Source organism: Prionailurus viverrinus, chromosome A3, assembly GCF_022837055.1.
Source record: "Prionailurus viverrinus isolate Anna chromosome A3, UM_Priviv_1.0, whole genome shotgun sequence".
Classification (NCBI taxonomy): Eukaryota; Metazoa; Chordata; class Mammalia; order Carnivora; family Felidae; genus Prionailurus; species Prionailurus viverrinus.
The window spans coordinates 106,408,504-106,432,680 of record NC_062563.1 but is presented as its reverse complement, the minus strand read 5'-3'; the positions used below and the strand labels follow the sequence as shown (position 1 = coordinate 106,432,680).

Here is a 24,177-nt window from a genome sequence, read left to right as displayed (position 1 = left end):
GCATTGTCGGCTCCTCAGCTTTTAGGAATGGTGGGTGACTACTCAGTAGAAATCCGCTTTTATTTCTTTTCTTTTTGATTCCAAGGACTTGTGGAAGGCTTGCCAAGGCTTCATTTTCACTAAGTGTTTTGAGGGAGTCTTTCTTACCAATTGGGGGCACTTAAGTTTATTTTGAAACAGTAGATACGCCTTGTTAAATAACTTTATCCCTTCTTATCCAATTCATGGGGCAACTGATATGAGAGATTGGACTATGAAGATGAACCGTTGTTGGGGCTTCACTTTTCATAAAGAGTTTTATAGCGGACCCCAACGGTAGATATTTTTTGTATTCATTTGATGCCGTCCTTGAGTGGATGAGACTTTTCTTTAGATACGGTGTTGATCAGCTGCAGGGGAGATGCCTCTCTCTAAAGAGAGGAACCTCTGTCAACAGAGAAGGAAAGAAATGGTTCCTGGAAGTATTTCTGAAGCTGCTCCTGATGAAGCTAGTTTTCAACAGGAGCTCTGTGCTTTCTCTTTCTGTCCCCCTTGTAAGAGTAAAACTAGGCCCCATCTTAATCGAAACCTCTAAGGGATGAGGGGTGGGGGAGGGGTAATGCTGGTATATTTTACTGGTAGTCTTTAAACAGAGCTTTGCTTAGCTCTTGCCAAATTGCTTGTTTCTGTTCCCTGCAGTTCATTTAGTCTAGAGCTTACATTGATCTTTATTTTATCATTAAGAGAGCCATGAATGTAAAGGCAAGCACTTGTATTCTAGAAGTTGTTTAAAACTTTTTTTTTTTTTTTTTTAAACTAAACAATTCAAAACATGTGAAGTTCCTCTGGGGCCACAAGTATTGAAAGCATTTATTTATTCTCAAGGAGGTATACACGTATATCTCCTTTTGTATACCAGATGGGTTCTTGAAAAAAAAAATGTGAGAAAACTACACTTATATAAGCAGAAAAGTTAGGTGCTTTATAAACAGAATGATTCCAGAGAAGCTGATTATTTAAGGGAGTCTTCTGCTGAATAATAAGATCCATTTGTAAAGTGGAAATCTTAAAATTCAAACTGTACCCATAATGGTTGAGTGTTTAGATAAGGAAAACACTATTATATGCATTTTATAAGATGTACAATGGCAATTAAAACTGTGTAGTGGTTTTTGAAATTGTTGAGAGCAGTGTTAGGGGATTGGTTATGTTATATGTGTCTCATTGAAATTATATACTGTTGTATTACTTTTTGTTTTACATAAAAAGTAAAGGATGCTTTTAATCTCTGCCGCCGCTGAATTTTAGGCAGTTTGGCTGGCAGGTGCTTGTACTCTGGAATTTCCCTTAGGCATAGAATCTTTTAGTTCACAGACTATGGTAATTTAAAAAGGCAGCTACTTTGGAAACAATTTAAAAAAAAAATTAGGGTGGGGGGGAAGTACCCTGAACAATCTATCTTGATATCCTGCCTTCAAATTACTACACACACACACCCACTTAACCCTCCCACCCCGCGCCCAGACTTACTTAGGTGCATTTCATCCTTAGTCTTTTTTAGCATCTCTTTTTCATAACAAAGGTATTTTTTTTAAATATTTAATTCATTTTTGAGAGAGAGACAGAACATGAACAGGGGAGGGGCAGAAAGAGAGGGAGACACAGAATCCGAAGCAGGTTCCAGGCTCTCAGCCGTCAGCACAGAGCCCAACGTGGGGCTTGAACCCACGAACCGTGAGATCATGACCTGAGCCGAAGTCGTATGTTGAACCAACTGAAACACTCAGGCACCCCAAAAAGGTTTTAATTTTAAGACTTTTTTTTTTTTTCAACGTTTTTATTTATTTTTGGGACAGAGAGAGACAGAGCATGAACGGGGGAGGGGCAGAGAGAGAGGGAGACACAGAATCGGAAAGAGGCTCCAGGCTCTGAGCCATCAGCCCAGAGCCTGACGTGGGGCTCAAACTCACGGACCGCGAGATCGTGACCTGGCTGAAGTCGGATGCTTAACCGACTGCGCCACCCAGGCGCCCCTTAATTTTAAGACTTTTATCTTGGAATTAGCCTAGGGGTTTGTCAGTGCTTATACTTTAAAAAAAAAAAAAAAAAAAGCCTGTAGTTAACCATATCAGTTTTAACTTTCTGCTCCAAAGGTTAAAAAACAAAACTCAAAAGTTTTTAAAAATAAAAATGTCAGTAAATGAAATTGTAGGGTTAGTATCTGTAAGAAATGTTACATTTTGGTACAGGGTATATGAACAAACAATAGCAGTGTGCTTCCATTTATTAAATATTTTAAGAAAACAATCTTAACATCACAATATTAGAACTATTTTCATCTCATATATACTCTTAAAGAAACGATGCAGTATGTGATTTTTAAGTATTAATCTAGTCTTAAGCACTGTTTATTCACATAAAAATGTTTCTCATACAATATTACTTGGGGAACTTTTTATTTATTAGTTGTCTCTTGAAGGGCTTAAAATAGGCTTAAGTTATATAAGAAATGAATAGTAACTCTTACATGGTTACTACAACATCTGTGACATGAGCTTAGAGTATTTCTTAGTATGCATGTGGGTTAGTACCTGTTTTGTGACCAGTACTGTACTTGGTTGTTCTTATGGGAAGGACAAATATAAGACATGCTTCTTGTCCTTTAGGAGTTTACTCTCTGGTTTTAAATAGATACCCAGAGATGTTTAAGCATGAGGAAGGACCAGAAATGGGACTAGAGAGGAGAAACACCATTTAGAATGCTGTGCTATGTATAAAGCATGTAACTTCCGAGACAGAACATGTGGAGATTGCTGAATGTACCTCTATAGAGCCTGGTTTTTTAAGACAATGAAATAATTTATTTAGCTCTCCAAATACAGGGAGTGAAATTACTAGGTCTTTTCCACCTTATGTTTGAGTAACATGTAGGAAAAGTATTGTCTTAATTTTATGTCTATGAGTCTATTTCTTTTTTTTTTTTTTAATTTTTTTTTTTTTCCAACGTTTATTTATTTTTGGGACAGAGAGAGACAGAGCATGAATGGGGGAGGGGCAGAGAGAGAGGGAGACACAGAATCAGAAACAGGCTCCAGGCTCTGAGCCATCAGCCCAGAGCCTGACGCGGGGCTCGAACTCCCGGACCGCGAGATCGTGACCTGGCTGAAGTCAGACGCTTAACCGACTGCGCCACCCAGGCGCCCCGATGAGTCTATTTCTATAGCATGTAAAACTTCAGTATTCCTAAGAAATTTGAGAACATTTTTATTTTGAAATGGGTAGGTTCTAAGACTTTTAATAAGTCTAAGGAAGTAATCCACTTCAGCTATAACCTCAGTATGGAAGATTCTCAAATCTGGAGTTTATTTCTGTATCTGTGTATGATCTCTTGTCCTGTAGTTTTAGCTCTCTCAGACTATTATAATGTCTTAACATTGCATATTGCTTTATAATTTACAAGTACTTTATCTCACTTAATCTTCACACTAATCTTGGGAGAGAAGAAATTATTCTCCTTTTATAGATGAGGAAACAGGTTCAGAGAGTTTGTGATTTTTTAAAAAAGAGACTATTTGAATCCAGGTGTTTCTTTTTCCTTTCTTACTTTTTTTGGGGGGGGTGGCTAATTTGTTGACTTTATATCCAGTATAACACAATACAAAGAAGAAAGAAAAATAAATGATCTTTCCTTTAGCTCATCTGTATGCAGCCGATGTTAACATGTTGATATACTTGTTTTTAGTCTTTTTCTATGCCTAATTTTTTTTTTAATGTTTATTTATTTTTGAGAGACAGAGAGCAAGAGCGAGCAAGGAGGGTCAGAGAGAGAGGGAGACACAGAATCCGAAGCAGGCTCTAGGATCTGGGCTGTCAGCACAGAGCCAGTGTGGGGCTTGGACTTACGGACCGCAGGATCGTGACCTGAACTGAAGTCGGACGCTTAACTGACTGAGCCACCCAGGCACCCCTCTATGCCTAATTTTTTACACAGTTAAAATCATACTGTAGATCCAGTTTTGTTGTGTTTTTGTTTTTTTGCTTTTTTTGGATACTGACCATTTTTTTCCACTTGAACTCCGATTTTTCTTTTTCTTTTTTTTAAAGTTTATTTTGAGAGAAAGTGCAAGTGGGGGAGGGTAGAGAGCCGGAGAGAGAATCCCAATCAGGCTCCACACTCGCAGCATGGAGCCAATCTCAGGGCTCAAACTCACAAACTGTGAGATTATGATCTGAACCTAAACCAAGAATGGGACACTTAACTGACTGAGCCACCCAAGTGCCCTGAACTCTGATTTTTCTGATGGAGTTCAATATTCTTTTCTGTACCCTACTACTAACTCTTTATAACCTACTCCTGCATCTAACATATCCTGAATCTGAACTCCTCTTCCCTAAATCAGCTTCTTTTCCTTATTATCCATTGTCTGTATCATCCAGCCTTGAAATATCAGAACCATGTTTGATCCCATGCCATTTTTGCCTGCCACATTAAAATGTCTTCTGGGACTTTTCAATTCTTGTCCCCTTTTCTCATCCCTTACTTTCCTTTTCCCCAGCTACAGTTCAAATACTTAATTATTCCATGTTTGGATTATTGCATAGCCTAAAGAATTTCCACCTTGTCCAGTTTATTTTATATGGGGTCGGAGGAGGGGGGCTTCAGGTTAATATTCCTAAGGCAATGCTATGATTGTGCCATTCACTCTCTCCGCTTCATTGCCCTGATGAGCGAATTCAAACAAGTTAGCCTTGTTCTCTAGGTCCTCCATTATCTCCTTGTACAGTCTTAAGCTCTGGCCAAAGATGACCTGTGTCTTGTTCCCCAAATTTTGGTGCTTTTTCATCCCTGTGACTATTTCTCAGTACCCTTCAAGCCCCAACTCAAATACTGTTACCTTTCTAAATGCCTTTCCTTGTTTGTTCCTTTTCATTCATTCCCAGCCCAAAGTACTGAACTTTTATCCTAAGAGCATTCTTAGGGCACTTATCACGGGATGTTTCTTATAAGGTAGAAATAATTATGACGAGTCTTAGAATTATTATTAGTTTCTCCAGCCAAATTATAAACCCGTTGAAGACTAACACTCTTGTGTGTCTTTGAAAGCTCACAGCACAACATTGGAGATTTTATGATCCAGCAAAATGTGGGGAAAAAATTAGGGGACCAGTATATAATGGACAACTTACAACCTTCACTTTCACCATTGTTTCATGAAAGAAAGAGCTTTTGAAGATAAAAAAATTAGGGCGCCTGGGTGGCGCAGTCGGTTAAGCGTCCGACTTCAGCCAGGTCACGATCTCGCGGTCCGTGAGTTCGAGCCCCACGTCAGGCTCTGGGCTGATGGCTCCGGAGCCTGGAACCTGTTTCGGATTCTGTGTCTCCCTCTCTCTCTGCCCCTCCCCCGTTCATGCTCTGTCTCTCTCTGTCCCAAAAATAAATAAACGTTGAGAAAAAAAATTAAAAAAAAAAAAAAAAGAAGATAAAAAAATTATATACAATCTCAGAATAGAGTCCTTTAAAAAATCACTCATTATGTTCTTATTTTTCTTGTTTCACTTGAAGTGAGTGAAAACTTTGTCCCAGACTTTGTTGGGAGTCTAATCTGGTAAAGAACTCCATGCCAGGTTCTAGGGTAGCGTTTTTCTTTCTTTAAAAAAAAAATTTTTTTTTAATATTTGTTTATTTTTTGAGAGAGAGAGAGAGCGTGGGGGGGGGGGCAGAGAGAGAGACACACACACACACACACAGAATCTGAAGCTGAGCTGTCAGCACAGAGCCCCGACACCAGCCTTGAACTCACAAACTGCAAGATCATGACCTGAGCCTCAGCCGCTTAACCCACTGAATCAGCCAGGCACCGCTAGGGTAGTGTTTTTCAAATGTAGGTCTTGTGCATGACTTATAATTATGGACTTAGAAATTTATTTGGGATCAAGACCAACATTGAGAAGAAAAAGAAGGAGGAGGAGGAAAAAAAAAAGATTATAAGATATCAATGCTTCACATGATATTGCTTCAAGAAGCTTTTAATTTCGGTTGTGTATGTTTGCCGTAGGTTGCAGTGTAAAATTTATTTCTTACTATGGGTCACAGTCAGATGAAATATATACTTTTAGTGGCTGATCCTGATCTTTGAGAGACTAGGTGAGAAGGTTGACATCCATATGAAAAGTTGGATGAACATCAGAAGTGTTTGTAATGAACTGTGTGCTCTGTTTTCCAAAAGTTTTTAGGATCTGAATATAATGATTGGAATATAGTTAGTATCAATAGCAGTAAAATATATCTGTAGTTCTAGAATCAGTGTAATTCAGGCAAACTCAGTGTGTAGAAATATGGTTTTATAAAACTGTTAGGCTAGGGTATATTTTTTACTTTGCAGAAGGATTCACCATGTTGTGTTTTTTTAGCTTTCCTGATGAAGTTGTTTGTGTCTTGACTGGTTCTCCACCTCAGTAGATATTCGAAATCTATCCAGTCTTTGGTGGCAGGGTGTGCCTAGGCGGCTCAGTCAGTTGAGTGTCTGACTCTTGATTTTAGCTCAGGTCATGATCCCAGGGTTGTGGGATTGAGCCCCATGTCAGGCTCTGCAGGGAGTGAGCGTGGAGCCTGCCTTAAGATTCTCTCTCCTTCTCTGTCTGTCTGTCTGTCTGTCTCTCTCTCTCTCTCTCTCTCTCGTCCTCTTTCTCTGCCCCTCTCCCCAGCTCACTTCTCTCTCTCTCTCTCTCTCTCTCTCTCTCTCAAGAAAAAAAAATGTATATTCGGTCTTTAAGGCATGGCTCAAATACATTTTTTTCCTAGAAGCTCGGCCTAATATTCTAGTCTTGCACTTAAACCATTGTACTGATGCTCCTAAAGTAGAGGAAGTGAGCACTACACCTGAGGGATCTGGGAGTATAGCCAATCATTGATAGATAACTAAATCTAAGGCGATATTTGATGAGGAGCAGGTTGTTTTGCATAGTCTTAAATATCTCCCCATATATTGCTCTTTAATTTCAAAGGGGGAAAAATAGTAACTCTATACTGTGGTGAAATCAGACACTACCTTAAGCATGTGATCAAAATGAATAGCACTAGTGGACATCGTGTGCCTCTGAATATAATGTCCTGAGAACAAATCATTTATGTAGTTCTCCATCCACGAATGGATAACCTGAATCTAATCTTGAGTGAACTCTGAATTGGAAAGCATCCTATTTTTTTTAAATGGTGGAAAGACTGGTTTTGTGGGTTTTTTTTTTGTTTGTTTTTTTAATTATACAAAGAAAGGCTGTGGAATGTTCAGATTAAAGGAGAGTGGAGAGACATGACAGCTATTGCAATATGTGATCCTAGACTGGATCTTACAGTAGAAGGGAAAATGCTATAAAGGGTATCATTGGATCATTTGGCAAAATTGGACTATGGATGGTAGATAAGATAAAATTGGACTGCAGATGGCAGATTAGATAAAAACCTTTACTGAAGGTTTTCACTATCCTAAGGTTATGGAAGGGAGTATTTTTTTTTTTTTTTCCTTAGGAAACACAGAAGTTTTTAAGGATAAAGAGCCATGGTGTATGTAAGTTATTCTCAAATGGTTCAGAAAAAGTTACGTAATATGTATGTGTGTTTTTTATATGTATATCTGTATTTGTAATGCATGTGCATAATCACGTATATGTATATGCAAGGAGGGAGGAGGCTCATGTGCAAATAAAGATGAGTAAAATGTTAACAATAGGTGAAATTGGTAAAAGCTGTATGGCTATTTTTTGTGTTATTCTTGTTCTTACAGCTTTTCTGTAAGTTTGAAATTACTAAAAAATCATATGAACTTTGCATTAAATTCCATAATACAGCATTTTAAAAATATAGAAATGTCTCCTCTCTCTGAAAATTCCAGGCAAACTCATGGGATAAAACTGGCTGTAAGAATATGTTCCATGTATATCATGTGGTTTCCTTTTATCCCTAGGTCTCAGTTTGAGAAACATGCCTTTGGGCCTGAGGCAGCTGTGGTTCAAATTTAGCCGACAGACATGTTTTGTTTGGCACTTTTGAGTGTTTTAAAAATTGGGAAATTTCACATAAAAATCTGGGTCTCTGGTTTCTCTTGAAAAAATGGAATGATCTTGCCCCTGTGGGCTTGCATTCCACATGATCTATATATGCACGAAGTGGTATGTCAGATAAGCAGCCTCAGTCCTTACCTTACACCTAGCTTGTTTCAGGTATTTACTTTATTGCCTGACCTCTGTAGGCATGTATTTGCAACATTACTCTAGCCCAAGAGGTGGTGGGGGTGTCGGTCTTCATGCTCATAACATTTTGAGAATTTAGTTGTTGCACTTAATTATATATAACTTTAGGGGCACCTGGGTTGGTTGAGTGTCTGACTTCAGTTCAGGTCATGATTTCATAGATTGTGGGTTCGAGCCCCCATGTCGGGCTCTGTGCTGACAGCGCGGAGCCTGCAGCCTACTTCAGATTCTGTGTCTCCCTCTCTCCCTCTCCCTCTCCCTCTCTCTCTCTCTCTCTCTCTCTCTCTCTCTCTGCCCTTCCCCCACTCGCGCACGCTGTCTCACTCTCTCAAAAATGAATAAACATTAAAAAAAAATTTTTATATATAACTTTATATACATCCTATAAACAAAGTCATTCTCCTACATAACCATTCTACAGCTAAGAAAAGTAGGAAATTAATATGGATACATTACTACTATCTAATCCTCAGACCCATTCAAATTTTGCTAATTGTCTTAATAATGTCTTTTATAGCAAAAAGATCCAGTTCAGAATCAAATATTGCATTTAGTTGTCATGTCTCTTTAGTCTTCTAGTTGTCTAGTCTTTTCTTGGGTTTTATGATCTTGATACTTTATAAGATTACAGGCCCGTTGTTTTGTAGAATGTTCCTTAATTTGACGTTTCCTCCTGATTCAATTCAAGTCCTGTATCCTTGGCACAAATGCCACAAAGGTGAAAAACTGTATTTTGTTTCATTGCATCCTGTCACGTGGTGCATATCTTTGAAATGTACTATTACTGATGGCCACTTTGATCATTTGATTAAGGTGTTGTCTCTACCTGGCTTCTGCACTGTAAAAGTACTTAAATTTTTTTTGTTGTTATTAGTAAGTATTTTGTAGGAGGTGCTTTGAAACTTTGTAAATATTCTGTTCCTCATTGGACTTTCAGTTTATTGGTTTATTTATCTCTGTATGGACTCAGGTATCCTATTTTTTTCAATGGGTTCTAATCCATTATTTATTTTGATGCTCACATTGGCCCCATTATGGCTAGTGGATGCCCATTCATGCTAGCTTCTGCATTCTTTTGATATGTTCCCATCATTCTTTTGAGGACTTTCTTGCTTTTTGACATAATGAGATGATGTGGACATAAAATTCAACCCATAACAACATGCATATCTATTTTATATAATTTTAAATAGGGTTCAGATGAGAGTTTGAATTGAGTCTTTAGTTAGCTAACATTTTTTATGTTTTTTAATAATTTGTAACTGCATAGTGTTTTATTTTACACCTAAAAATTGTGTCAAACCATAGACTAGGTCATTAATGTAAATTAATTTGAAGATATTTGTTAGTGGGAAGTCAGGATTATATTCATTACTATTCTGTAGTATTACTATTACTGTGTTTCAACAGTCAGCAATTATCTTGGAGCAAAGTACTGTTAGGTGCTGTGTATGTTAGGGGGGTTGGGTGAAAGAAAATATATTTAAGCAACAAAATCAACCATGTTTTTTTCCTTTACAAAATTGTGATCAATCTTTCCTTCTCAGCAGGTATAAATATAAACTTTAATGCATTGTATTCATTATTTGGACATCTGATCTCCTTAAGCTGTGTGTCTAGAGCATAATTTAACTTATTCTTGATGACTGATGGTGGTTATTATGAGCGTCAGTCATGGTTCTTTGCTGTAACACAGCGGTGCCTTCAAGAGCTTTTGTGTAGCACTGTTTGTTCCATATCCTAAATGACTCTACATAACTATAACTGTCTTTGCTGTTGCTTATCAGCTAGCATCAATGTGCTTTATTGTATTATTATGAAATCTCACCCAAAATATTTAGTTTGTGACTCTTCTTTCATTATTGGACCTTAAATTTGACAGTAATTTCTTAATATCAGATATCCAGTCACATATCCTGATTGTCTCAGAAGTGTCATTTTACAGTGGTTTTTTTAAATCAGGATTTAAACAAGATCCATATATTGCATTTGGTTGCTGTGGTTCTTAAGTCTTTTAATATGTATTTCCCTTTCCTTTTTCTCTTTCCTTTGCAATTTGTTAAACTAGACCTTTTGTTCTGTAGAGTTTAATATAAGTGCTGATTGTATATCGTTTGATGTTTTTTCAGCATGTTTCTTTGTGTTCTGTATATTTAAATTGAAAGTTATGGATTTTTACATATTTTATGTGTTTCAGCATGTTGCCATTAATCTTTTTTTTATGCTCAGATTTTCCCATGATTGACCTGTAGAAGCATCTTTAGATCGACTCCTGAGTCCTAATTCTAGTGGTCTTTGCTGGTTTCCTTGCTTTCTGATGTGACCGTGTTCAAACTTTCTTTTATACTTCTTGCTCCAATTTCTGCAGTCAGCTATTTCTCTAAACATCATTCCTTTGGACACGAAATGGTACTCTAGGCTCTAGAGGTGCTCATTGTTACCGGATTGGTTACTGTTTCCAGTCTAGCCTTTCTTTTGATTCCCAATTTTAAATTTGCTGTGGTCTAGGAAGCCAGATAACAAAGCTGGTTTGACTTATGTGTAAGGATTGTTTTGAATCTTAAAAAAAGAGGAATCTAAAGATCAAGGCCTATGCCTACTGAAATTGCATGGTATAGCACCTACAGGGATAAGATCATACTTAATAAATATTGCTAATGTTGGTGTTATTTGAATAACAGGATACCACATGTTTTTCAGAGGAAAATAATAGACTTCTGAATGAGGACCTTAATAAAATGCATGAAGTTTTTAGTTCACAAACTTGATTTTATATATATAGGTATATTTAAAAAATAGGGTTCAGATAAGTATACATATATGTTAAAAATTTTTTTTTAATGTTTGTTTTTGAGAGAGAGAGAGAGAGGGAGAGAGAGAAAAATGAATGAGTGGGGGAGGGGCAGACAGAGAGGTAGACACAGAATCTGAAGCAGGCTCCTGGCTCTCAGCTGTCAGCACAGAGCCCTATGCAGGGCTCAAACACATGAACCACAAGATCATGACCTGAGCCGAAGTCGGCCACTTAATCGACTGAGCCACCCAGGTGCCCCTGTATATATATGTTTTGAATTGTAGACTGTTTATACTTCCAGTATTTTCTTTTGTTAATATTTTCTTTTTTTTTTTTCTAAGATAAATCTCTGGCTCGGTGAGATATTAGTGTACTATGGAGTCAAATTATGCTGTATTATTTTTGTCATATTCCATGAGAATGCACTTCTTTTTCCTTTTTAATTTTTTTCCAGAGAATGTATTTTTTCTGACTTTCCAAAATTGATGACTTCCTAAAGTTGAGATGACTTCCCTTTTTAAAACAAAACTGTTTAGGGGCGCCTGGGTGGCGCAGTCGGTTAAGCGTCCGACTTCAGCCAGGTCATGATCTCGCGGTCCATGGGATCGAGCCCCGCGTCAGGCTCTGGGCTGATGGCTCAGAGCCTGGAGCCTGTTTCTGATTCTGTGTCTCCCTCTCTCTCTGCCCCTCCCCCGTTCATGCTCTGTCTCTCTCTGTCCCAAAAATAAATAAACGTTGAAAAAAAAAACAAAAAAACAAAAAAACAAAAAAACCAAAACTGTTTAGTGTTGATATCTTACGTTTTTCCTTAAACCATCTTCTACTCTTGCATGCTGGTCTCGATATCACTACCTTTTGCTGATCTTTAAGTGATAGTGGAATGCTGATGTGTAAGTGACATATTAGAGCAAATGACAAAATTTGTTTGCAGTTTTCTTTGAGCCATTTGTTCCAGAAAAGTGTCATAACTGAATCCTGTTGGTGAGTGAGTAGGTTTTTGTTGTTTTTTTTTTTAACTTTGAAGGATATCCTGTTTTCAGTTTAGTTGAGGCATAGCCTTTGATTTTCTTTGACTGCTTTGAGTACCTCTTGGCATTCATTTTATTTCTTTAGTCTCTCCAGTTATAATTAGTGTGGATATGTTTTTGACATAAACAACCATTTCTGAAATTTTAGGATCTAGTTTGTGGATTATTTGCAATAAAGTACTGGGGAGCAAAGTTTAGAGTAAAGCAAGATGATTGGGAAAGTAATTAATATTTGACTTCCTGAAATTTTTGTGAATAAGATTCAATGATTATATGCATGCTGAAACACACACTGTGAAACTCTTCATTTTGGTTCACTAGTGCATACTATAATGGCTCAGTATGTGGGTTTGTGTCTCATGTAGACTACTTTTTTATTTTATTTTATTTTTTGTTTTCTGGTCATAAACATATTCATTAAGTAAATAGAATTTGATTAGCTTCTTTGGATCACACTCTGGGCTAAGTGCATTGGAAAATTGGTGAATGAGACACTTGAAATCCCTGCTCTCATGAAGCTTTTAATTCTGTTGGGGATTCAGGCCATATTTATTCAGGAAATATTTATTGAATGCTTGGTATGTGCTCAGCACTCTTCCAGATATAAACAGAGCCCTATGGAGCTTATAACGTAGGCTTTTAAAATACAAAGTAGTAAGAACTGTGATGATGAAGTATAGGAAGCTTTGGAAACATGGAGGGCTCCTTTAAGCCTCCACCATCCAGCCTTTTTATTGTTTTGTTTCGTTTCGTTTTGTTTTGTGTTTAGAAGCATGTCTTTGTTTAGGGTGTAAGCAGAAAAATAGAGGTCAGGACATAGTAGCACTCCAGCTCTTGGAAATCGCTTAAAGGAATGATATTTACTTTTTTTTTTTTTTTTCTTTTGTCCTCCTCCCATATACCTGAGAAAATGACAGGCTACCTACCAATAGAGACCACTTTGGTTGCAATTTTCAACCTATGCCACCGTTATCAACTGTGTTCTCCTGGTTATCATCCTAATTTAAAGCAGTGAATTCTGTGACTTATATTCTCTCTCTGTCACCTGTGTAAGTAGTTTTCTAAGATACTTGCCTTTTCTGTCTTCTTAAAAATTTTTTTTAAAACATTTAAAACATTTATTTATAGAGAGAAAGCACAAGTGGGGGAGGTGCAGAGAGAGAGAGAATCTTAAGCAGGCTCCGTGCTGACAGTGCCCTCACAGGGCTCAGACCCATGAACCTCAAGATGATAACCTGAGTCAAAGTCGGTCGTTTAACCAACTGAGACACCCAGGCACCCTGTGTTTTTCTGTGTCTTTGTTGGAGTATGAGTCCTGTGATTGTTAGTTAAGTCTACAGTCTTCAGTATACTTCCTTTAGGAAACAGTCATTGATGCTATACTCTATAGACTACATTTCAAGAAATTTGGTTCAGTTGAATAACTTTTTCAAAGAGGGTAGCAAGGCAAAGACACTAACATTTATTCAGCTGTGATTTAGGAACTATGTCAGACACTTTACATAAATTAATAACTTTCTAAAGGACACAAACATCTTAATTTAAACTTTAAAAAATACCCTCAAAAAATAAAAAACCTTATGTGTGACTTTTAAGTAAATCGAACAAAACTGAACCTGTTATTGCAACCTTTACATGGGGATGATGATTATAGTAATATTTGTGAAAGCTTTTTGGTGACTGAAAGCTCCCAAAATGAAAATCTAATAGATCAGCAAATATTTATTCAGCAACTGCTACACACCAGGAATTGTTTTCATACTGGGAATATGTCAGTGAACAAAAGAAACAAAAACCCCTGTTGTATTGAAGCTTATATTATAGTGAAGGGAGATAGACGATAAACAATTTTCATTAAATTATTTACAGTAGGACGTCAATGATCCTGTATAAACATTGATGTCTGCATTGTCAATTATAAACATACTATCCTTTTTTCATAGAATAGATAATGATAGAACCTGTGTGAGGTTTGGTTGTGTCAGATAAGCTTAGAGAAAAGTAATCGTGGGGATACAAATCAGGTAAAACATTGACAACTGTACTGAGGCTACTTTGTTATCATACCTCGGCATCTGATCTTATGATAGGGATTTGGAACATACATACTTTTTTATTTTTATTTATTTATTTTACATATATACTTTTTTAGATGTTAATTCTCAGATTCTTAGTCTTTTTTCATCATTCATATTTAAAATTTTATTGTTTACTATAGTATTTTTTAGTATTTGGACATGTATTTCTTTCAGTTATAACATTTTTTCTTGTGGAAGAATTTTGATTGTATTTCTTTAAAATCTTACGTAGTTTTTTACCAGGTTAATTACTATAGGTTTGTCTGTTTATCAGCCTAGATTCAGGACTCATATGTATTTACTCAGGAGAATTCCCAGGATGCAGCAGAGCTCTCCAGACAGCTGTTTGTGGGTGGTGGTGATGGTGGAGGCAAACAGTGGGTTGTGTGATCAGGATGAGGTCACCTCTTTCACCTTCTGGCCCTCTTTCTTTCCGGACTTTAACACCTACTTTGGTACTTAGAGCAGTTTGGGCTGTTTGCTGTGCTCTGAACAGTTGTTTGGTAGTAGCACCTATAAGATGATATTAGATGTTTTTTGGACAGAACTCACAGGGATATGACTCTGTCATGACAACAACAAAGAAGTCATTTCGGTAGTTTGAAAACCACTGATGTGGTTTTAAATGTTCTGATCCACTTTAGGCAATTGTTTTGATGTCTACAAATGAATGTTTTAGCTTTTGATCTTTTCATACTCTGATTTACCCTGCATATGGCCACCAGATTATTCTTTCAGTATATCAACATTTTGTTATTACCCAGCTTAAAAACTTTTTATCATTTCCAATTTCTATGAGATAAACTTTTAGCTGGGTCTCCAACCTTCCCTGCCACCTGGCTCCAACTTAACTTTTCATCTTCAACCCTTACTCTACTACCTTTTTGGGGGGAATCTTCTGTGGATACTTTCAATATCCCTTTTTTTGCCATAAGATATTGACAGACTTAACCATACACCCTAGGAAAATGAGGGAATTTGAAAACCAACAGATAAGAAAAAGATACATTCCTATGAGTTGTATGAGAAAATGTCTTTAGAGCAAGGTGTTGAGAATTGTCTTCTTACCCTGCTTATTAATCTCTTCCTACCTCTTATCAGTGACATTTTGTGTAATCCTAGATAAGCCAGTCTGTTATTTTGTCAAAGTATTGTACTTCTTCAAAACTAAGCGTACTCTGTTCCTTTGGTAATTTGGCATTTTTGTTATCAAATAAAATACATTTTTTAAAGCAATCTCTACACCGATTGTGGAACTTGAACTCACAACCCAGAGGTCAGGAGGCACATGCTCTACCACCTGAGCCAGCCAGGCGACTCTAAGATACATTCTTGATAGCAGATTCTCACAGTCATTTGTTTTGAAACATTACAGAATACCTCATTATCATATCTTGATTTTAATGAAAAAGAATAAAGGGTAGTTTTGAGATTTCATTTTTTAAAAATCAGCTTTATTGAATTATGCTTTACCTGCAATAAACTGTGCTAATTTTAAGTGCACAGTAATTATGCCTTGAAAAATTTGTATAGTTGTGTATCCATTGTAACAGTCAAGATATAGAACATTGCTGGGGCACTTGGGTGGTTCAGTTGGTCAAGCACCCAACTCTTGAATGTGGCTCAGGTCATGGCCCCACGGTTTGTGGAATCGAGCCCCACATTGGCCTCTTCCCTGACAGTGTGGAGCCTGCTTGGCACTCTCCCCCCGCTCCTGTCCTGCATTTGCATGCACAGTGTCTCTTAGAAATAAACATTTTTTGGGGGCGCCTGGATGGCTCAGTTGGTTAAGCGTCCGACTTCGGCTCAGGTCATGATCTTGCGGTTTGTGAGTTCAAGCTCCGCGTCAGGCTCTGTGCTGACAGCTCAGAGCCTGGAGCCTGCTTTGGGTTCTGTCTCTCTCCATCTCTCAGCCCCTCCCCTGCTCATGCTCTGTGTCTCTCTGTCTCTCAATAATAAAGAAACGTTTAAAAAAATTTTTTTTTAAAGAAATAAACATTTTTTTAAAAAGATACAGAACATTTCCATTACCCCAGAACGTTTTCTCATATTTCTTTGCAGTGGTGCCTTCTACCTCCAGTTACTGGCAACCACTGATCTACTTTCTATTGCTATATTTAATTTTTTTTATAATTTCATATAGCTGTGACCTTACAGTCTGGTCTTTTGTGCTTTTCACCTAGCATAATGCTTTTGAGATTCATCCATGTTGTGTGTTTAGTAGTTTGTTCCTTTTTATTGCTGAGTAACACTTTATTATATGAATATACCACCAATTAGTTTCTCCATTCACCAGATGATGGACATTTCAGTTGTTACAGTTTTGGGCTATTATGAATAAAGTTGGTATGAACATTTGAATATGTGTGTCCCCATAGCCCCTGCAACCACTAATCTACTTTCCACCTCTATGGATTTGTATGTATGGTGTTCATTTTTTTAAAGTTTATTTATTTATTATTATTTTTTAATGTTTATTCTTGAGAGAGAGACAGAACACGTGCAAGGGAGGGGCAGAGAGGGAGAGAGATACAGAATCCAAAGCAGGTCCAGGCTCTGAGTTGTCAACACAGAGCCCCATGTGGGGGCTCAAATTCGTGATCATGACCTGAGCTGAAGTCGGATGCCCAACCAGCTGAGCCACCCAGGCGCCCCAAGTTATTTATTTATTTTTAAGATTGAGAAACAGTGAGCAGGGGAGGGGCAGAGAGAGAGGGGGATAGAGGATATGAAGCGGGCTCTGTGCTGACAACAGAGAGCCTGATGCAGGACTCAAACTCACAAACTGTGAGACCATGACCTTATTCCTAAAGCAGATGCTTAACCAACTAAGCCACCCAGGTGCACCATATGGTCCTCATTTTTTAAAAATTGGATGGTCTCTGCTGATATTTTCTTCCAGATTGTGGCTAAACTTTTCATTTACTTAACAGTGTCTTTTGAAGAGTGAACGGTTATTTTGATAAAATCCAGCTTAGCAATTTATTTTGATGTTCATTTCATTGTTTTTTTCCTTTTATAGTATGTATTTTTTGTCTTATTTCAGAATTTTGGTTAATCCGAGATCACAAAGATTCTAAAAGAAAACTGATTCCTCTACTCAGAACACTTCTGACACTAGATGTATGGGTTTTCCACACCAGGAAATTCTGACACTACCTAGAGTTAGTGCAGATCCTACAGGTTAAGGCTTCAGTCCCACAAGATTACCTCCCACTTCAGATGCCAGTTACAAGTTTGGGCCTCAAGTACTTCTTTTTAAAGTTTGTTTATTTATTTTGAGAGAGAGAGAGAGAGAGAGAGCGAGCATGCATGCATAAGTGGGAAGAGTGTCAGAGAGAGAGGGAGAGAGAATGCCAGGCAGGTTCCTCACTCCATGCTGAGCCCAATACAGAGCTTGATCTCAGGACCATGAGCTCATGACCTGAGCCAAAATCAAAAGTTGGACGCTTAACTGACTGAGCCATGCAGGTACCCCGGGTCTCAAATACTTCTGACTGACCAGTTATAAGTGGGTAATTCCTGTGGCCCCCTCCTTGGGTTTGACAGTTTGCTAGATTGGCCCACAGAACTCAGGAAAACACCTTATTTACTATTATTGGTTTATTACACAGCTACACCTCAGAAATATTCAAATGGAAGAGATGTATCAGATAAGGCATGTGGGAAGAGGAGTGGAGCTTCCTTGCCCCTCTGAGGGTGTCACCCTCCCAGCAATTTGATGTGTTCATCAACTAGAAGCTCTCTGAACATCATTTAGAGTTCTTGAGGAGATTTATTATATAGGCACAGTTGATTAAATCATTGACCGTAGGTGACTGAACTCAATCTCCAGTCCTTCTCCCCTCTCCAGAGGTTTAGGGGGAGGGGCTGCAAGTTCCAACTCTCTGATTACCTGGTTGATTCCTCTGGTAACCAGCCCCCTTCTCTAAAAGTTACCTCGTTAGCATAAACTCAGTTCCTCTCACCCCTATTACTCAGAAAATCCCAAAGATTTTAGGAGTTCTGTGCCAGGAACTGTAGGCAGAAATCAAACAAATACATATTTCTTATGTCAGTTTTTCTCCTGTTATTTTCTTCTTAAAGTTTATCATTTAAGCTCTTATTTTTAGGTCTGTGATCCCTTTAGAATTAATTTTTGTGTATAGTATGAAGTAAGATTTGCACATTGATACTCCTTTGTTCCAGCACCGTTTATTGAGAAGATTAGCCTTTGTCCACTTGTGTCACTCTATTTCTGGACTCTCTGTTCTGTTCCATAGATTGCTATGTTTATCATTAAGCAAATACCACACTGTCTTGGTTAATATAACTATATGGTAAATATTTCAATAAAATTCTTTTTTACATTTGAAAAATAATGTAGAGGAAATTGAAACTTTGTAGACTGACAGAAAAGGATATATTTCAATGATTGTTGTTAACATTTTATATTTATATTTTAGAGTTTACTTTTTAAAATTTCAAGAATATGAAGAGTAGGCATTAGTATCTTTATTTTACAAATGAGGAAGCTATAAGATTTAAGAGGGCTAGTTTGAGATCATGTAATTAGTACAGTGAAACAAGTGTTACGCCTTCAGAAATCCAGTATGCTTTCCAGTACACCATACTGTTTTCACTTGCTTATGTTCTTTTATGTTGAATATTGGAGAATGAGTATTTTATGAAAAATTCAATCAATAAATTTTTAAAATGGAAGTATAGAGCTATAAAAGAACATTTAATACATTTTCTTGGTCACAAGATACATTAAGAAGTCAAAATTGGGCTTTATTTTTTTTCAGTGTTGTGTTTTACAACTGGAATATTTATTTTTTCATTTTAAATTCAGAAACACAGGAAAGAAGCAACAGGATTTGTTAAATGAAAGCTGAAAGATTCCTTTTAAGAGAACTCTTCCGGGGGTGCCTGGGTGGCTCAGTCGGTTAAGAGTCTGACTTCGGCTCAGGTCACAATCTCCAAGGTTTGTGAGTTCAAGACCCGCGTGGGGCTCTGTGCTGACAGCTCAGAGCCTGGAGCCTGCTTCGGATTCTGTGTCTCCCTCTCTCTCTGCCCCTCCCCTGCTCGTGCTTTGTCTCTGTCTCTGTCTCTCTCAAAAATAAATAAACATTAAAAAAAATTTTTTTTAAAGAACTGTTCCTGTTACAGAATGAATAAGTCACAGGGATGAAAGGTACAGCATAGAGGATATAGTCCTAAATAAGTCCTATAAGTAAATAAATAAATGGGGGGTGGGGTGATGGTGAAGAACTGTTTTAAGATTTGAGATATTCTTCCCAAAATGAGAACAAGGATAATAAAACTTAAATTTTAGACTGTTTGTGTGTGAGTTGTTTATATTTTCTTCTGTTGCCAAACCTTACTCCTTGAGTCCCTCCCCGCTCATACCCCTACAACCTCAGGTCTTAGGTAGGAGGTTCTTGAAGGAGTGCTGGTGAAAGATGGTGACAACTGGGGTTTGGGTGGTAGTGGTGAAAGAAGTGGTAGCATTTGGAATATATTTTCAAGAGCCTATGGGTGTGCTGGTGGGTGGATGGTAAGGGATGAAGAGAAGGAATGAGTCATGGATAACTAACTCCTAGTTTGTTAGCCTGGTCTATTTGGTGGTGCTGTTTACTTGGTGTGGGAAAGACTTAGATGAACTGAAAGAACTATACAATGGAGGAAGGGAAATCAGAAGCTATTACAGCCCTTTTCCAGGTTGGTTTTTTTTTTTTTTTTAAATTTAAAGTTTTTTATAGAAAGTAATATCACATATCAGCCTGGAAAGGTAGAGGCAATATGAGATTACTTACGATCCTACCTTCCTAACAAGCATTTTAAGGGTTTTAGTGTCTGTGTTTACCATGTTGTATAGGAGTTGGCAAAATTTCCCTAAAGGCAACTACTTAATTCTGTTGTAGCATGAAAGCATCCATGGACAGTCTAACAAATGGGTGTGTTTGTGTTTTGATAAAACTTCATGGACAATGAAACTTGGATTTCATTTAATTTTCACATACTGCAAAATATTCTGTTGTTGATTTTTTACCCCCAAACCTTAAAAAATGTAAAGGGGTGCCTAGGTCGCTCAGTTGGTTAAGTGTCTGGTTTCAGCCCAGGTCATGATCTCATGGTTCATGAGTTTGGAGCCCCACATCAGGCTCTGTGTTGACAGCTCAGAGCCTGGAGCCTGCTTCAGATTTTGTGTATGTCTCTCTCTGCCCCTGTCCCACTTATGCTCCGTCTCTCTCTCTCAAAAATAAAAATGAACATTAAAAAAAAATTAAAACAAAATTAAAAACAACAACAACAAAACAATTCTTAGTGCACAGGCCCTACAAAAATAGATGAGATTTGGCTGTCCACCCATCGTCTGCCAACCCCCAAACTTACTATGCATTTGTTTTGTACTTGATATGTGTATACATATGCACAATTTAAGTTTATTAAAAACTAAAATGATTACATTTGTCAAATCTGAATAAACCCTGATAAAGAGTTTACAAAGTGGCTTTATATTCATTATTTCTTAACAGTAACTGTGTACATAATTGAGGACAGATATACATTAACATTAGGATTTTCTCTTCCATTTCTCTGTACACATTGGCTTTGTTCTTTGAAATAAGCCTTTTCCAGAGTCAGGAGTCATCCCAGTAGTTCTGGAACAACCTTCTCAGTTTCCTTTTCTTGGCACTAGCTTGAAAAAAATCCAAAGAAAGGATTTTGGTCCTGCTTACATCCAACTTTTTAAAAAATGTTTGCTTATTTTTGAGTGAGAGCTGAGGAGGGGCAGAGAGAGAGATGGAGAGAGAATCCCAAGCAGGCTCCTCATGGTCAGCTCAGAGACTGATGCAGGGCTCGATCTCACAACCTGGGAGATCATGACCTGAGCTGAAATCAAGGCCTGGACGCTTAACCGACTGAGCCATCTAGGCACCCCTACATCCAGTTTTCAAGCCCACAGCTAATCATTGTGTATGGAAAGGTCAAGGTCATCAAGTAGGAAGATAACAGTTTTCAGTTGAGACCAATGTTTAGAATAATAGGGGGATTGAGTAGTTTCTCAAATGAAGGGAAAGGGTAGAACACATGGCCACTTGGGGGAGTTACGAGTTGGACAAGCAATACCACATCAAGTCTGTTTACAATCATTGTTTAATTTATGGATTTAATTTTATATTCTTTTTATTTACCTATTTGTATCACCTTCACTTCTCTTTTCTTCACTCTAATTTTCATTGCCCCTTGCTTTATCATCATCTCAAATTGAATTTTAAAAGTCCCTACTTTTGAGCGTCTCCTCCTCAAGAGTCTAGATCTTATACCTCAGTGGAAGTTACTCTTTTCTTCTAAAAAGTCTGTGCTCTTTGCATTGTTTCCTGACCACTTCCAGTCCCTCAAACACTAATGTGCTTTTATGACAAAGATCTTGGTCCTCTCCTGTCACTTTTATAACATGAAAGCCTGGATGAGAAATACGGGAAGGTCATTTCAAAACTTTGCATATTAAAATGAGTGTGTGTTGCTAGAATAATTGGCTTCCACTAGAATTCAAAAGCCTAGAAAGCAGTTGCTGTTGTCTCAGAGTTTTCAGAATAATTGATTCCACTATCATTGTTTTTAGTTTTCTCTAGTCCTTATCTGGAGACCTTGAGATTCTTGGTACATGAATAGAAAGCATTCAGGATTTTGCTAATCTAGAGAAGTGATAGGTGAAACCAACAATTGCTTTGTAAGCTTTGAGATGGTGGAGGGTATGGCTGGGAAGCTGTGGGAATTGACACGTTTGGCTGGTTGGATTCATTAGCTAAACATTAGTCTTTAGCTATATCACAGCATGCTTCATAGTAAATACTACATAGTGTGCATGCAATTTACTCTGCTGAAGGAAAAACTTCTAAAAGTTTTGGGGATGAAGAATAAAAGGAGGAAAAGTATTTGGAGTTATATCTGTTGTGTAATTGTTTAGACTGAGTGGAAACATTTCTTAGGAAAGAAATTGGTGTTGCAATTTTATTTCTTAGGGCCAAATCCAATCTAATGCTATCATAAAGACTAAAATGATTTAATTTCTTTTAAGTTCTTTCATCTCTGACTTTTTTGGGGGGGGGTATTTATTTATTTTGAGAGAGAGAGAGAGAGAGAGAGAGAGAATATGAGCGGGAGGGAGGGAGGGAGGGAGAGAGAGAGAGAGAATGAATGAATGAGAATGAATATATCCCAACCAGGCCGTGTGATGTTAGCACCAAACTCTATTCGGGTCTTGAACCTAGGAACCAGGAGATCATGACCTGAGCTGAAATCAAGTGCTTAACCAACTAAACCACCCAGATGCCCCTCATCTCTGAGATTCTTTTCTTTTCTTTTCTTTTCTTTTCTTTTCTTTTCTTTTCTTTTCTTTTCTTTTCTCTTCTCTTCTCTTCTCTTCTCTTCTCTTCTCTTCTCTTCTCTTCGGCAAAGGTGATTGCCATTTTGAGGTTTTTGTTTTTGAGAGAGAGAGAGCGAGAGCAGGGGAGGGGCAGAGAGAGAGGGAGACAGAGGAACCGAAGCAGACTCCATTCTGACAGCAGCCAGTCTGACCTGGGGCTCAAACTCATAAACTGTGAGATCATGGTCTGTGCTGAAGTTGGATGCTTAACTAATGGAGCCACCCCACACACCCCACATCTCTGACATTTCTTAAAGGGTCGTTGTTGATATACACTGTTTTTCGTTTTTTCACGCTTGTTGTTTATCTGTTAAGGGTCATTATATGCATTTTTTTTTTTTAATGTTTATTTGAGAAAGAGAAAGGAGCAGACAGAGAGAGAATGAGAATTCCAAGGAGGCTCCACACTGTCAGCTGTTGGCAAAGAAGTGCAGAGCCCGACTTGGAGCTGGATCTCATGAACTGTGAGATAATGACCTCAGCTGAAATCAGTTGGTCACTTAACCAACTGAGCCACTCAGGGGCCCTTTGCATTTTTTTTTTTTTTTTAAGATTTTATTTTTAAGTAATCTGTACACCTACCATGGAGCTTGAACTTACAACTCCTGAGATCAAGGGTTGCATGCTCCACCAGCTGAGCCAGCCAGGCTCCCCTATGCATTCTTCTTTTTAATGTGTTGATCTTTATCATCAAATGGTTTTGGAATGTCCCTGTTACCATTTTCAAGGCAATTTATGTGCTCATTTTAAATAATGTTTATAATATCTTTTTTTAATACTCTACATAAATACACACATAAAGATGGTTATCATAGACTTTTCTAATGTGAATGGTTTATTTAAAACTGCAATATCTTATAGTATCTGGTGAAGAAAATCAAGTCCTTTTAAATACAAAATATAAATATATTTGTATTTTTTCAGTTATTTTTCACTAAAAATTTTTTATTGGATTATTTATATTTTTATTGTTGATTTGTTGAACTTATGTACTGTGAATATAAATCCTTTGGCAGCTATATGTGCCATTAATATTTTCCTCCAGGTTGCAGCTTGCCCAGTTATTTTCTTAATGCTGTCTTTTGATTAATACTAATTCAAAAATTTTTATTAAGTCTAATTTATCTTTTGTTTCCTGTGGCTAGTGCTTTTACTTTATACTGTTTCAAATTAATTTCTGTATGTGGTATGAGATAAGGGTTAAAGTTCTTTTTTTTTTTTTTTTTTTTTTAACGTTTATTTATTTTTAAGACAGAGACAGAGCATGAATGGGGGAGGGTCAGAGAGAGGGAGACACAGAATCTGAAGCTCCAGGCTCCGAGCTGTCAGCACAGAGCCCAACTCGGGGCTCGAACTCATGGACCGTGAGATCATGACCTGAGCCGAAGTCGGCCGCTTAACCGACTGAGCCACCCAGGCGCCCCTCTTTTTTTTTTTTTTTTTTTTTTTCTTAACAAGCAGCAGTGTTTGTTAAAGACTTTGCTTTACTTCCCAATTAAGTTTTGAATATTACATTATAAAATAATTAGTTCTCCAAGTAGTTACATGGTTGGCTAGCTCATTGGTTATAGAAACTGTGCTTCTGAGGTCAGAATTACAGGTTCAGGATCCAGCTAACTTAGCCTTGTTTTGTGG

At 37.5% G+C, this 24,177-nt stretch overlaps 1 protein-coding gene across 1 annotated transcript in view; it reads left to right on the top strand.

Moving 5' to 3' along the window:
- EML4 (EMAP like 4) overlaps positions 1-24,177 on the top strand; it is a 161,528-nt gene that overhangs the window by 1,994 nt on the left and 135,357 nt on the right. The window lies entirely within an intron of this gene.